This window comes from Schistocerca piceifrons, chromosome 6 (genome assembly GCF_021461385.2).
Source record: "Schistocerca piceifrons isolate TAMUIC-IGC-003096 chromosome 6, iqSchPice1.1, whole genome shotgun sequence".
Taxonomy (NCBI): Eukaryota; Metazoa; Arthropoda; class Insecta; order Orthoptera; family Acrididae; genus Schistocerca; species Schistocerca piceifrons.
In genome coordinates, this window is record NC_060143.1 from 125,721,674 (window position 1) to 125,738,603 (window position 16,930).

Here is a 16,930-nt window from a genome sequence, read left to right on the forward strand (position 1 = left end):
GACTGGCCCTCCGGTCCGCGGCAGCGATCTAAATAGTGGCGGCCGAGAGGGCGTTGTCGGCGCGTTGTTTGCTATTCTGTCGTTGGCCTCTCTCCTGATAGATTTGCTTTCTCCAGTGCTTACAATCGATATTCTCAGAACCTCTTTGCCGCCTGGTGTGCTGGCGACAGCTTACACCAGCACATTTGTGGTACCACATCTATCTAGCATGCTTAGTGTTCTGTCCTAGAATGCTCTGCAGACTGGAAGGAGTGTTGCCTATAGCTGAATGCCTTTACCCCTCGTTGAATGTAGACTCAACTTACTGTGGATTATATCTGCATCTACATCTATACTTTGCAAACCAGTGTGAACTATATATGACAGACGGTACCTCCAGTTTTACCAGTTATTAGGTTTTTCCCATTCCTTTCACCTGTGTAGCGCGAAAAGAATTGTTGAATATCTGAGTGCGTGCTGTAATTACTCTGCTCTTGTCCTTACGAACCCTACGGGAGTGATACAGACTGGGTTGTAGTATCCTAGAGTCAACATTTAAAACCGCTTCTTGAAGCTTTGTAAGTAGGCTTTCTCGGGCTAGTTTACGTCTATCTTCAGTAGTCTGCCAGTTCAGTTTCTTCAGTATCTCTGTGACACTCTCCCACGGATCAAACAAGTCTGTGACCATTCATTCACTTGAAGCGTTTTAAATCGGACTGCAGATTACCGCGATATCATATTTTCTTCGGCACTATTTATTAAGGTGCACAAGACGGGCTTCTTCTGAGCAGGGCGGGGGCACTCAGTTTAAACAAACATCAGTTTATGTCTATATGGAATGGACCAGCCACCCCTTCCATCTTGTGTTCAACTTCACTCCTAAAAGCGGCGTCCTGTTCCCCTTTTCCCCTTTTATTCTAAATCTGATGCGCTGGTCTCAGAATAATGACAGAATAACGGTGCAGTAACAGGCGTATCGCATTCGTTTCTACTGGCGAGATGGGCCACATATCCACGAAAATATGTTAGCGGGAGGGAAGTTGAGATGAAAACTCGATCTCCCACATCATCCGTGAAGAAGTTAGCAACGGCCGGACACAATTGAGAGCCCATGTTGTGCGGTCGGTCATTTCGTTGCATTTTTCGTTATACGGAAAGTTCGACTCCAACTACATTTCTCTTTCTTGTCTATTTTCTTTTGTCATAATTTCACTTGTCGCACTACATCACCATTAACACTTCACAACTGAGTGCACTGCCTCGTTACCGCCAATAAAGTATTAATCACTTTGTGGGGAGAGCTTATGAAGTAGCATCCACAAGACTACCTCGTCAATATCATAACCACGGGAAAAAAATTCTATCAGAGAAACAGTCCATTAGGCATGCACAGCGTACGAAAGTGTCTGATTCCGATTCCAGGTCAGGCACGAAATTTTAATTTGTCACAAACAATGTTATATTCGAACAATTTCATTAAGCAAAGAAGGCTGTAGGGTCTTTACTTTTTTATAGGGGTCTTGCCTCTTCTGAATATGTTTTTAATTTTGGCATTAAAGAGCCTGAAAGGTCTATTGCTCGTCATGAATAGCACACGTATTGCTTGTCATGAATAGCACATAGAGCTCAAGCTTAAAAGGCACTTCACACTGATCTGCAGAATGTAGAGGTAAATGTAGATACACTGAAGCGCCAAAGAAACTGTATAGGCGTGCGAATTGAAATGCAGAGACAGGCACAATACGACTCTGCCGTCGTCAGCGCCTATATATGACAAAAGTGTCTGATGCAATTGTTAGATCGGTTACTGCTGCTACAATGGCAGGTTATCAAGATTTAAGTCAGTTTGAAAGTGGTGTTGTAGTCGCGTACGAGCGATGGGACAGAGCATCTCTGAGGTAGCGATGAAGTGGGGATTTTCCCGTACGACCATTTCACCAGTGTACCGTGAATATCAGGAATCCGGTAAAACATCAAATCTCTGACATTGCTGAGCCCGGTAAAAGATCCTGCATCAACGGGACCAACGACGAGTGAAGAAAATCGTTCAACGTGACAGAAGTGTAACCCTTTCGCAAATTGCTGCAGATTTCAATGCTGGGTCATCAACAAGTGCGAACCATTAAACGAAACATCATGGATATGGATTTTCGGAGCCGAAGGCCCACTTGTTTACACCTGATTACTGCACGGCACACACCTTTACGCCAACACCGACAGTGGGCTATTGATGACTGGAAACATGTTGCTGGTCGGACGAGTCTTGTTTCAAATTTTATCGAGCGGATGAACGTGTACGGGTATGGAGACAACCTCATCTATCCATGGACCTTGCATGTCAGCAGGGGACTGGCCAAGCTGGTGGAGGCTCTGTAAAGGTGTGGGGCGTATGCAGTTGGAGTGATGTGGGATCCCTGACACGTCTAGACACGACACTGACAGGTAACACGTACGTAAGCATCCTGCATCTATTCATATCTATTGTGCATTCCAGCAGGACAATGTGACATTCCAAATATCCAGAACTGCTGCAGAGTGGCTTCAGGAACACTCTTCTGAGTTTAAACGCTTTCGCAGGCCACCAAACTACTCAGACATGAACATAATTGAGCATATTTGAGATGCCTTGCAACATGCAGTTCAGAAGCGATCTCCACCTCCTCGTGCTTTTGTGGATTTATCGACAGCCTTGCAGGATTCATGGTGTCAATTTCGTGCACCGCTACTTCAGATATTAATCGAGTCCGTACCACGTCATGCTGCGGCACTTCTGCGAGCTCGCGGGGGCCTACACGGTATTAGGCAGGTATACCAGTTTCTTTGAATCTTCAGTGTATAATCCACACCAAAGTAGGTCTGCGTTCACCGGTAAAGGAAGACTGAAAGCCATTCAGCTATAAGCAATACATAGTCTAACGGCATTCCTTCCAATCTGTGTAGCATTCTAGAGCAGAATATTACGCATAGTAGACAAATATGGTACCACAGTTGTGTTCCATCTTGGTTAGCTAATACTTGGCTCGTACAAACTGTAACGTGTTAGAAGAATTTGATGATTTTCGATGCAAAGTGATTACTGCAAAGTACATCGATCTTGTGTGCAGGAAGACGCATATGAAACAGTTGAAGAAACCAAAGTGCACGAACACATACACACACACACACACACACACACACACACACACACACTTGTTTACTAATGTTTTACCTGAGTGCAGTAATTAAAGTGTGCCGCTAGAAGTCACGAGTTTTTTTGCTGCAGGTGGTTACGATGACAAGACATCTGGCAGACAGCATTGGCAGACACCGCGGTTCTTTCGTTTCGTCTCAGGCTTTTTACGGACTGTCGCAGAAGACGCTCGTTGCTGCCGGAGAGGGAAGCCACAGGCTTTGAGTCCCAGCCGATGTGCTTTCGTAGAAGCGGCACTTGAGATTGATTGCAGCCCCGGGAAGAAGCCGAGTGGATTAACCGCCGGCAGCCAGTGGATCCGCAGACGGTTTTGTCCGCAGGCCGTCCGCCGTCCGCCGTCCGGCTCCCACGAGAGGGCGGTCGCACTCATTCAGGCCAGCAGTGCTCTCCAGCGACAATGCGCAGGGCTGCCACTCCACAGTAAATGTCACCGATGCTGTGATCAGCACTCGAAGTTAACATTGTTCAGATTCTCTGAGATGTTAGTAGTGCAGCATTATTTTTTTAAATCCGATGTCACACATTTTGCGGACCTTTACATCTTTTCCATTTTATTTACGTAAGCATGTGTTAAACCTACAGATCAGTAGGTGCCACTTGACATGGGCAACAAAATAGCCTTGAGTACGTATACGATGATATGTATGTGATGTACCGGATGATCAAAAAGTCAGTATAAATTTGAAAACTTAACTAATCACGGAATAATGTAGATAGAGAGGTACAAATTGACACTCATGCTTGGAATGACATGGGGTTTTATTAGAACCAAAAAAAAATACAAAAGTTAAAAAAAAATCCGACAGATGGCGCTTCATCTGATCAGAATAGCAATAATTAGTATAACAAAGCAAGACAAAGCAAAGATGATGCTCCTTACAGGAAATGCTCAATATGTCCACCATCATTCCTCAACAGTAGCTGTAGTCCAGGAATAATGTTGTGAACAGCACTGTAAAGCATGTCCAGAGTTATGGTGAGGCATTGGCGTCGGATGTTGTCTTTCAGCATCCCTAGAGATGTCGGTCGATCACCATACACTTGCGACTCCAGGAAATCCCAAAGCCAATAATCGCACGGACTGAGGTCTTGGGACCTGGGAGGCCAAGCATGGGAAAGTGGCGGCTGAGCACACGATCCTCACCAAACGACGAGCGCAAGAGATCTTTCACGCGTCTAGCAATATGGGGTGGAGCGCCATCCTGCATAAACATCGTACTTTCCAACAGGTGTTTATCAGCCAGACTGGGGATGATACGATTCTGTAATATATCGGCGTACCTCTCACCCGTCACGGTAGCAGTTACAAATCCAGAATCACGCATTTCCTTGAAGAAAAAAGGCCCGATAACGGTAGATGTGGTAAAACCAACTCATACCGTGACTTTCTCGTCGTGCAATGGAGTTTCCACGACAGTTCTAGGATCATCGGTAGCCCACATTCTGCAGTTGTGGGCGTTGACAGATCCTCGGAGCGTGAAATGAGCTTCTACCGACACACCCTAATTACTGCACTCAGATAAAGCATTAGTAAACAAGTGTCTGTGTGTGTTTGTGTGTGTCTTCGTGCACTTTGGTTTCTTCAACTGTTTCATATGCGTCTTCCTGCACACAAGATCGATGTACTTTGCAGTAATCACTTTGCATCGAAAATCATCAAATTCTTCTAACAACACGTTACTCAACCAATCGTCATCTTCCGCCATCTTTTGAAACGCCCACACCGCAAATACCCTCCGCTTCACTAAATCGCAAGGTAACAGTTCATGATGCCGATGGATTTCGTACGCATAGCATCGGAGGGTTCGCCTCAGTGCCAACCAAACAGTACTGTATGGAATGCCGGTGCGACGTGCGACTGCACGAGCGCTGACTTCCCAGTGCACTGACGAACCCGCTACAGTCTCAATTTCTTCCTGAACTGTCTCAGCAGCATTACGCCTTGTGCTCGGTTGGCCACTACGGGGTCTACCATCCAAACAACCCGTGTCTTCGGACTTCGAAATCATTCTCGCCACAGCTGCATTTGTCAACGGACCTTTACACGTTCGAATCCCCTTCCTATGGCGATAGGATCGTAACGCTGAACTAGCACATTCCCCATTCTGATAATACAGCTTCACTAAAGCGCCTTTTCAGGTAACGTCAACATGCTGCGACTGCTGGCGCATCTGATTCTCTCTCTCATTACAGCTCCTTTTATACATGATTGTCATGCTCAGTCACTGACGTTTTGCTGTCCAGCGCCATCTGTCGGACATTTTGTGAACTTCGTCTTTTTCTTTTTTTGGTTATAGCAAAACCCCATTTCATTCCAAGCATGTGTGTCAATTTTTACCTCTCTATCTACATTATTCCGTGGTTTATTAAGTTTTCAAATTTATACTGACTTTTTGATCACACGGTATATGAGACCTGATAGTCAAGGGAAGGCAGGAATCGGTTACGATTGTGGACGGGGCCGTAATCAGTTACTATTGATTGCCTTTTACAGTTATACACAATTTATTTTAAATTAGTAATTCCAGATTCAACAATAAATAAAATACCACGCTTTATTAATGAAGGAATGAACAGCTGTGTAAATAATAGTGTTTTCAGTGAGCTACAATTTAGCAAATAACCATTAAATACAGATACAACAAATAATGTTTTAAAAACAAGCCTCTGGGCAGAAGGCCTTACAGGCCAGGAATGGAAATAAATTAAGAATTGTTTAAAACTTGCTACAACTTACAAATTACAGGTGCGGCAAGTCGCCACAAACACACCAGAAGGCATTAGACGCCAGGAATGGCAGTAAATAAGATTTAAAGGCTTACTACTTAATACAAATACCAAATTAGAATTTGAAGGCAAGTGACCACAATCACGGCTGGAGGCCTTACACGCCAAGATTGGCAATAAATTAAGAATTGTTTATGAACTCGCTGCAATTTACAGCTTACAGATATTGAAATATTAAAGGTAGGTCACCACAAACACAGCAGACGGCTTCAGATGCCAGGAATGGCAGTAAATAAGATTTTAAGGCTTACTGCTAAAATACAAATACCAGATTAGAATTTTAAGGCAAATGACCACAATCACGGCTGAAGGCCTTACACGTCAGGAACGGCTATAATATAAGAAGTTTAGAAAACTTCTGTAAAACAGCAAATACAATAGCAAAGGTTAATTAAAAAACAAGCAACTGATCACCAAACGGGTGAAATAAGATGATTGTAAACTTTATAACACAAGAGGCTACAGACGGTGCTCCAGGAATCGACCTATGAGAAGGTCCGGCAACGAACGCTTTCGCGAGCGATGAGATAGGCAGCCTAGAGTCGCATTCACTTCACAATATGGTAACTCAGACTAGTGGCAGTCTAACGAATGACTAATGATAATCTTGCTGAAGCTACCTGACGTCCGATAAACCAAATGCAACGATGCAACAATACGTCAAAGCCGGAACCGGCGGTCTCCACTACGTCCCCAGAATACTGTGTTTAGAGCGCCCGGAACGAGAAAGGAACCACTACCACCAGAGTAGAAAGCACTCCACCCGCTGCTCTTCGCCTTGGCGACACTACGAGCAGCAAGTCACTGGAGAATCGCGAGATATCACTATGGTAGAGGTTTCTCTACTTGGATTGAAATGCACTCATCTTAAGGCTTGCTGGATCCGGTTTACGACGAGGTCGTGGACCCTTGTGACCACAGCCCTTCCATCCGGCAAGCCATGCGTGCCGCCAGCGGTCCCAGCGTGTTCTTCCACTGCCCGGACCTGGCTCCTCCTCAGTCCCCAACCGAACTGGCCCACTCACACGAGCCGGAGAAACAACAACGTCGCCCCAAAAATAGGGCAACAGTTACTACATATCGATAATCGCCGCTGCTGGCACTAGCGGGCAGGCAACGCTTGCGAAACCGAGTGGTGCCAGTCAACACGAGAAGAATACAAACAACAGCAACCATTCCAATTAAACAATACCGTCTGGCCTCCAACAGAGGGCGGAAACCTACAAACAGCACCAACGTGAGCTGCAGCACGGCTCAGTATAAGTATGTTCTCTAAGGCTATAATAATAGCTCAGTAAGCAGTTCAGTTGAAGACGAAGGGACGTCTCTAAAAACAGTAGTCACCTATGTTGGAACGAAAAACATAGGTACAAAGAAGGTACAACTGTGAAGAAACCATGGGTAACAGAAGAAATACTTCAACTGATCGATGAAAGAATGAAATAAAAAAACGTACAGGGAAATTCAGGAATTCAGAAATACAAGTCACTGAGGAATGAAAAATAGAGTAAGCGCAGGGAAGCTAAGGGAAATGGCCGCATGAAAAATGTGAAAAAAATCTAAAACGAAATCATTGTTGGAAATATTGACTCAGCGTACAGAAAAGCCAAAACAACCTTCGGTGAAATTAAAAGCAATAGTGGTAACATTAAGAGTGAAATGGGAATTCCACTGTTAATAGCCAAGGAGAGAGCTAATAGGTGGAAGGAGTACACTGAAGACCTCTGCGGGGGGGAAGACGTGTCTGATGTGATAGAAGAATAAACATGAATCGATGTAGAAGAGATAGGGGATCCAATACTTGAATCAGAATTTAAAAGAGCTTTGGAAGGCATAAGATCAAATGGGACAGATAACATTCCATCATAATTCCTAAAATCATTGCGGGAAGTGGCACGAAAACGACTATTCACGATGGTGTATAGACTGTATTAGTCCGGCGATACACCATGTGATTTTCGGAAAAAATCGTCCGCACAATTCCAAAGACTGCAAGAGTGACAAGTACGAGAATTATCGCACATTCGGCTTAACAGCTCAGGCATCCTAATTGCTGACAAGAATAATATACACAAGAATGGAAAAGAAAATTGTGGACGTGTTACATTACTATCAGTTTGTATTTAGATACAAAGATACCAGAGAGGCAGTTCTGACGTTGTGGCTGATAATGGAAGCAAAGACACTTTAATAGGATTTGTCGAGCTATAAAAAGGGTTCGGCAGGGTCAGTTGGTGCAAGATGTTGGAAATTCTGAGTAAAATATGGGTAAGCTATAGGGAGAGTCGAGTTATATACAACATGTACAAGAGCCAAGAGGGAATAATGGAACGAATAGCTCGGATTACATAAGTTGTAAGGCAGGGGTATAGTCTTTCGACCATACTGTTCAATCTATATATCGAAGAAGCAATGATGGGAATAAAAGAAAGGTTCATGAGTGGAATTATATTAAAGGTGAGTGGATTTCAATGATAAGATTCGCTGATGAAAATGAAGAAGAATTACATGATCTGCTGAATGGAATGAACCGTCTAATGAGTACAGAATTTAGATCGAGAGTAAATCGAAGAAAGACGAAAGTAATGAGAAGTATCAGAAATGAGAACTGCGAGAAACTTAACACCAAAATGAGGTGTCACGAAGTAGATGAAGTCAAGGGATTCTCCTACCTAGGCAGCAAAATAACTCATAACGGATGCAGCAAGGTGGACATCAACAGCGGACTAGCACTGGTAAAAAGGGCATTCCTTGTAAAGAGAAGTCTACTACTGTCAAACATCGGCCTTAATTTGAGGAACAAATATCTGAGAATATACGTTTGGAGCACAGCATTTTGTGGTTGTGAAACGTGTACTGTAGGAAAACCGGAAAAGACGAAAATCGAACCATCTCAGATGCGACGTTACAGAGAAATGTCGATAATTGTGCAGATTGACAAGGTAAGGGATGAGGAGGTCTTGCACAAAATCGGGAAGGAAAGGAATAGGTGGAAAACAATGACAGGATGATGGGACAGGATGATAGACATCAGGGAATAACTTCCATCGTACTAGAGAGAGCAGTAGAGTGTAAAAACAGAGACTGGAATACACCCAGCAAATAATTGGGGCCGGCCGGAGTGGCCGTGCGGTTATAGGCGCTACAGTCTGGAACCGCGTGACCACTACGGTCGCAGGTTCGAATCCTGCCTCGGGCGTGGATGTGTGTGATGTCCTTAGGTTAGTTAGGTTTAAGTAGTTCTAAGTTCTAGGGGACTGATGACCACAGTAGTTAAGTCCGATAGTGCTCAGAGCCATTTGAACCATTTTTTTGAAATAATTGGGCACGTAGGTTGCAAGTGCTACACTGAGATGAAGAGGTTTGGCACAGGAGAAAAATTCGTGGCGGGTCGCACCAAACCGGTAAAAAACTGTTTCTTTTTTTCTTTTTATAAGTATAATGTTACAGCGCTGTTAAAGAGTCTTCACGTTCTGTTGCATTAAGCTATGTTCGCTATGGATATGATCTTCGTCTCTGAGTACAGGCTTCTGTCCTGACACCACAGCATCACGCTGAAGAGCAGGAAAGTGTCTGAAAAACGTAAAAGATATTTTTCGTGTTTTTTGGTAGTTCTACTGTTTGTGAGCTGTATACCTGAAGTGGGATTTGAGGATCCAGACTGACTTTCATTCATGTGGTTGTGAGAAACTGCTTAAAATTCACATCTATATTGATAGTGTACCAGACGGGCTGGTTGCCAATCCATTGATTCAACCCCTGTCTGAAACGCACCCCAGCCTTGTAAGCTTGAGTTCTACCCGCCATGCATGACGAGCAATATACCTTTCAGGCTCCTGAATGCAAAAATCAAAAAACTTATTCACAAGCGGCAAAACCCTTGTAAAAAAAACAATGAGGCTAGGACTTTTGTTCTTTATGAAACGGTCTGAATAACGTTGTTTGTAACAAAGAAAAACTTTGTGCCGAACCTGGAATCGGAGTCAGACGCTGTGCTAGGCTGTGCACGTGTGCTCTTTTTATCCGAGCATGCCCCGTGCACTGATTCAAAACTTGTCACCCACATTCTTAGATACAATATTTTTCCATGATTATGATATCGGCGAGATATTTTTGAGGGTGCCACTCCGCATGGTCTCGATAACGCGATCAATACTATATTGCTGGCAATGAGAAAATGTACTCAATGTGAAGTCGTAATGGCACCGTAAATAATGATAAACCCTGATAAAAAAGTAAACAACGAAGATTAGCTTGAATAGAACATGAAATTGTACATACACAGAATGTGAAACGTATTTGATTTCTTCATATTTTTAATGAGGTTTAACAATATTGCAGCTTTAAATACAAATAGAAATAAAAGTAATTAGGAACGGAAATACTTAAAATTAACACTTATTCATACAAGATAAGAGTTTAGGGAGAGAGAAAGGAGGTTATGACATATTACAACTCTATGACATGTTATAAGTTCAGAATTCTTTTTCATAAAATAAACAGATTCTAGGGTTCGGCAAATCATCGAGCGTGTCACATTCGAGATAGCGTACAAACTATATCTTTAATATTGCTGGAATTGAGAAGTAACAACAGTCATGAAGCTGTGTGCTGCGCTTGGAAAAAGCTCAGCGTTGTGGCCCTAGGCTGGCCAATTGAGCCCGACCGACCACCGTGTCATCCTCTGCCAATACGTCATTGCATGCGTCTAGAGGGACATGTGGTCAGCACACCACTCTCCCTGTCGTTGTCAGTTTTCACGTACTTGTAGCCGGTACTACTCGGTCTAGTAGCTCCTCAGTTGGCCTCACGAGGCTGACTGCACACCGTTCCAGTCCTGCCAGTACCGGGAATCGAACCAGCGTTGTCTGTATACAAGTCAGCCACAATGGCCACTTTTTTTTAGTGAAACATGAGAGCGAATTATAAACTTCATTTCCAAATCAAAAATACACGAAATCAGCAGATAATGTCAGGAAGCGCCAATGGGGAAACATGGCAGTTTTGTTAGTAGATGGAAGGCAGAGATGAGGGAATATGACTAGATGGATGTCGCCTGCGGTTCGATGGCAGGGTGGGGTGCGGAGTGGGCTGTGGTGGCCACACGAGGCCCATCCACGACTTTAGCAACACCACTAACCGACTGGAAATCGACAAGGAGGGAGAATCGAGGAAGGAGATACTAAGTTATGAAATTTCACCGTCTGACAAAATAGTGGTAGATAGGGAAGAGGGCAAACAAACACAGTACAATATCAGCCCTTTGCCCCCCGGGGCTTGAAGTAAGTAACGGGAGGGGGTATTAGAAGTGCATCTCGTCAGTAGTAGAGTCGACCGCGCCAGGCACATTCCTTCTGAGTGGGGGATCACGCAAAACACCTCGGAGACCATAAGCAAAACAGGCGCAGCAGCCTGGACGTCGTTCAGTCACCGCATGCTGATTCTGTAGGAGGCTCCAAAAACCCAGATGCTGTTTGTCTCCATAAATGTAGGCGACTGTCCTCCGGGCAAATGAAACCGTACGGTTCGATCATGGATGGAGCGGCGCGGAGGAGACAGGCGACCATTTGCCAACCCCCTCCTTTCCACCCCCCCCCCCCCTCACCCTCCTAGCGTCTAGACTTCACAACCACCGGCGAGGTGAGGCGATGGTCGTCATTGTCCAACGAGTGATAGGTGGGGCGTAAATGAGTGTTCATGAAACCAATCGCAAGTAAGCGCTGGTTAATGGCGAATTTTTCACAGGCGACGTGATACCATGTCGCTCGGACTGATGTCGGGAGATACAGCTGATGAAGGTTGCCCCACACCGCAGTCCACCTAGTTACAGCATATTTGATCTCACCACTCTGGTACGCTCATCACAATATCATATACGATACCATCACTGGAAGGGAAGTCCAAGGAAACGTGCGCATAAGGCCTAAATACACCATAAGGACGCTAACTGGGAAGAACTAAGAAGGTAGTTTCAGTCTCCGGGAAGTCCAAGGCTGAGTGACAATTTAGATGTTAAAGCGCAAGAATTGACAGTGTCTGTACATAGAGCAATGGAGAAACCGATACCTATCAGCGGAAGTCATTCTAAAGGAGTACCTTCCATCTGGACCGTGGCGCTGCAGTAATTAAGATGTGAAACAAGAGGAGCCAGGAAGCTATATCAAAGCGACATCACCCAAGTAGAAAGAGTCCGGAGGCTGCATAGATACAGGTACGTTAAACAACGTTTTAAGGAAGAGTTTTGGAAAACAAGAATGGAACGACGGAAGCAGTTCGTGAAGGCTAACTTAGAAACCAATCATCAACAGTCTTGTCCACACTCAACAGGAATGATGGGGCGGTAACAGAAAGTTAGGATAGTCAGCTGCCCTGCTAATGGAAACACTACCTCCTGACGACGGAGAAGGAGGCCAGAAAGACGACCAGCGTAGGTTAGGAAATATGTTATGCGAAGACAAAAGAAACAATAAAATTATGTACCACTTCGCACAAAAAAATGTTTATGCAAATAATTTTAAGACTGAAAATGACTGGATGCCTGCCGAAGTAAGACAAGTCCTATGTGATCAATTAGATAGTTACTCGTGCGTACTGAACGACTGTCTCTTGCAACGAAGGTGGTAATAATCAGTAAAGGGCAAGATGAGAAACCACTGATACCAAAATCATGTCTTTTGAACATTCTCGGCAAGATATGCGAAAAACTACTATGCAAAAGATTACAAGGTCATAGATTACTGCACGGCATTTGGAGTGTCCATAAACTCTATACATCTGTCTTGAACATCATTGCCACTGGTGACATGCTTCTTTGACATGGCCAGAAAAGAAAATAACCCAGACATGACAACAGGTTGTCCGCAGGAGTCAGTGTATGGTCCAGAGTTTTGAGATGTAGCACTAGAGCCCATACTACAGAAGTTACAAGACAGCGGTAACAGAAGCGGACTGGTAATATTTGCAGATAACTTGTTGTTAATTGTAACTGGTGACTTCATAAGAGTTATAGAAGAAAAATGTAATGCGGCATCACGAATTTGGGAGCTGGTGATAAAGTGATAAATTGTCACTAGCAGCTCTCGACGCAACGTGCTTCCTGCTGAAAGGGGGCCTAGTTACAAACCTTAAAATAAAATTAAATGATGTAGCGATTGAGAGATACACAGTAAGGAGATATCTAAAGGTATTTCTGGACGAACGACGTAACTGTGCACATCATATAGAGGAAATAGAGAGACGAGGTACTAACGTGAAGAATAAAACTATAACCGTTGCAAATAGGTGACTTCGGCTTCCCTTGAAAACAGTCAGAGCGTACCACCAGTCTATTTAGCATCAGTCGTGCGATATGGTGCGAGAATTTGGGCTCACGGATTGCAGCTAGTGAAGCCAACCTCATTGCTGAATAGCGTTCAACGAGGAGTGGCACGAAGGTAACAGGCGCCTACTGCACTACCCCGAATGATGCTTTGTTACTAATTCTAGGAATATACCCACTGGTCATGGAAATTAGGAAAAGAGGAACATTATACTTGTTAAAGAAAGGATTGCTTGGAACTGAGGCCAACTCGAAAATGGTAATTAAAGATCGCATATTTCAACTGTGGCAAAATGAGTGAGACACGTCAGACACAACTAGGAGAACACACGAATTTCTGCCTGACATCTGCGAGAGATTAAAAATGAGATTTCTTAACACGTCGAGTGGGCTGATACATCACCTGTTTGTCAGTAGCCCTTACGCCACACACCTATACAAAATCAAAAGACAGATGAATGACAGCTGTGCATGCGGCATTGTGGGCACACCAGAACAAACATTGTGGGAATGCGCGCTCTATGAAAATACGGCGGGTAATGGACGTCAGGTTTAAGGATGTTGGATCCCAAAGCAGCACTAAGGAGCAAGTCGGCCTGGCGCTCTTGGACGATACTGCAGTCGCAGTATCAAGGAAGACCAAGGAAGACTTCACGAGGCATTCAACCATAAGTCAGCATACTGCCATCCAGGCTAGACAACGTACTCTGCAGATGGAGAGAAGATAACTGAGGTGAGCGACCACCGAGTGAAATATGGCCCAAGAATCTATGTTGAGGTGGTGCAAGTTGTCATGGAAGTATGGACTTTAAGACGTAACAGTGATTGGTGGAATTGCTTGCTGCATTGGAAACGATGCTGACATACTGCCCGACGCCCAAGGGCTCCAGCGGACAATGGTTGTTGACCTGGGCGCTATGAGAGCGGATTCAGTAGCGGAAATAACGATCTATAATTTAAATGCACCACGATACATGAATAAATAGAGGACAGATTCTGTAGAATTTATAGTAGTATTAAGGTTTTTAACATGGCTGTCAATCAGCGACTGTTGTATAATACAAAATTTTGAAAAACACAGCCCTCATCCGCGAACACAATTAATTTGTGACATAGGTATGACCGCAGCATTCGTATTTTTTGGTACGTTATGCTGTAACATTTATTTTTAATTTTGTCCGAAGAAGGTGTCTCTTGTGACACCGAAGCCTAAGCCACAAATTAATTGTGTTCACGACTGAGGGCTGTGTTTTTCAAAATTTTGGATTTTAGTATTGTCCGCCCCGATAGCTGAGTGGTCAGCGTGGCGGATTGCCGTCCTACGGGCCCGGGTTCGATTCCCGGGTGGGTCGGGGATTTTCTCCGCTCAGGGACTGGGTGTTGTGTTGTCTTCATCATCACTTCATCCCCATCCGACGCGCAGGTCACCCAATGTGGCGTCGAATGTAATAAGATCTGCACCAAGGCGGCCGGACCTGCCCCGCAAGAGGCCTCCCGGCCAATGACGCCAAACGCTCATTTCCATTTTCCATAGTAGTATTAGTAGTTGGGTAACTGGTTAAGGTTTTTATTGTAATTTTGTATTCGTAGAAACAGATGCAGTATTAAAAAGTTAAGTATCAGAAATTAATAGTTAATATATAAATTTATTTCCATAGAAGGAAATCTGATTTGTATGTGTTGTATTGTCTGAAGAGCCAACATCGTGTTACTAGTGGAGGCCGAAATGCACGCGTTTTAGCTCACGCAGGCTGGCGTGAGGAGGGAATAACAATACCGACGTGAGGTCTGGAACATGACAAGGAATTAGAATTCAGAAAGCGGACGTAATTAGTTTGATACTTAACTTTAATCCATTAATGATGAACGTCGCTCTTGACGGTACATGATTCACAATATTACCTGTTCAGATTATAGTAACTGAATATGGCGCCTTCCTAGGTCGTAGCATATGAATTAGCTGAAGGCTATGCTAAACTATCGTCTCGGCAAATGAGAGCGTATTTAGTCAGTGAACCATCGCTAGCAAAGTCGGCTGTACAACTGGGGCGAGTGCTAGGGAGTCTAGACTAGATCTGCCGTGTGGCGGCGCTCGGTCTGCAATCACTGATAGTGACGTATACTAACGGACCGCGGCCGATTTAAAGGCTACCACCTAGCAAGTGTGGTGTCTGGCGGTGACACCACAGTATGGCCTATTGTAGCTTTTCAGATAATAGGCTGTTATTATGATGAATAAATAAAAATAATGAAGTGATACTTAGTTGTCTCAAATTAGACAAACACCCTGTAGAATCGATGACTGCCAAAGAGCCATACTACTTTGCTGCAAGATGATTATCCATCAACATGGATAGTGGACAGTGCTACAGTGTGTGGTGCACCACAGACTGCTAGCATGCCGATCACTGCTGTGGCTTCCCTTCACGAGGCTCAACTACTACAGTGAACCCAGGAGCGGCACCAGGTCATCTTTCTGGCCAAGTGGTAGTTATACATACAGTATCACTATGGACGTATTTATGTACGGATGCTTCGAGAATAAATAATATTTCAAGGCCATCCATATACGAGCCACCTGTTGACATGATTGTAGGGATACAGTAGCCGTTGCATTTCTGATGTGCTGAGGCTGGTTTCCGTGGTGTTAACTTTCAGCAAGGTAACACTTGACCGCATGTTGCCTGTGCTGCCATGACATACCGCGATACAGTGTTCGATTGTCGGCCTGCACCGGAAGTTGTCCAGGTCTGCCACCCACTGGCGACGGAGTTCCGTGAGACTGGCAACCCAACCACGACGACTGATGAACTCCAGCATAACATCAACCCACCAGGGGATGGAAGATGCGTGTTGGTCACTTCTTCAGTTGGACTCGATGCCCAGCCGTGTTAAAACCAGTGTCGCTGATGGGGTGGCTGCTCCGAGTGTGTATCCCGTATTCCCTCAATTTAAAAACAAATTTAATCATATTATCGTCCTACTATACTGTACACAGCCAACGGCCTAGCCGAAGTGGTAACACCGGTTCCAGTCAGATCACCGAAGTTAAGCGCTGTCGAGCTGAGCTAGCCGGCCGTGGTGGCCGAGTGGTTCTAGGCGCTTCAGTCCGGAACCGCGCGACTGCTACGGTCGCAGGTTCGAATCCTGCCTCGGGTAGCGTATGGATGTGTGTGATGTCCTTAGGTTAGTTAGGTTTAAGTAGTTCTAAGTTCCAAGGGACTGGTGACCTCAGATGTTAAGTCCCATAGTGCTCAGAGCCATTTGAACCATTTTCGAGCTGGGCTAGCACCTGGATGGGTGACCATCCAGTCTGCCGAGCGCTATTGGCAAGTGGGGTGCACTGAGCCCTTGTGAGGCGAACTGAGGAGCTACTTGACTGAGAAGTAGCGGCTCCGGTCTCGTAAACTGACCTACGGCCGGGAGAGCGGTGTGCTGACCACATGCCCCTCCATATCCGCATCCAGCGACGCCTGTGATCTGAGGATGACGCGGCGGACGGTCGGTACCGTTGGGCCTTCATGGCCTGTTCGGGTGGAGAGAGAGAGAGAGAGAGGGACTGCTTACACCACGCGTTTCCGCCCTATTCTGGAGTATTGCTGTGCGGTGTGGCATCCGCATGAAGTGGGACTGATGGATGACATCGAAAAAGTACA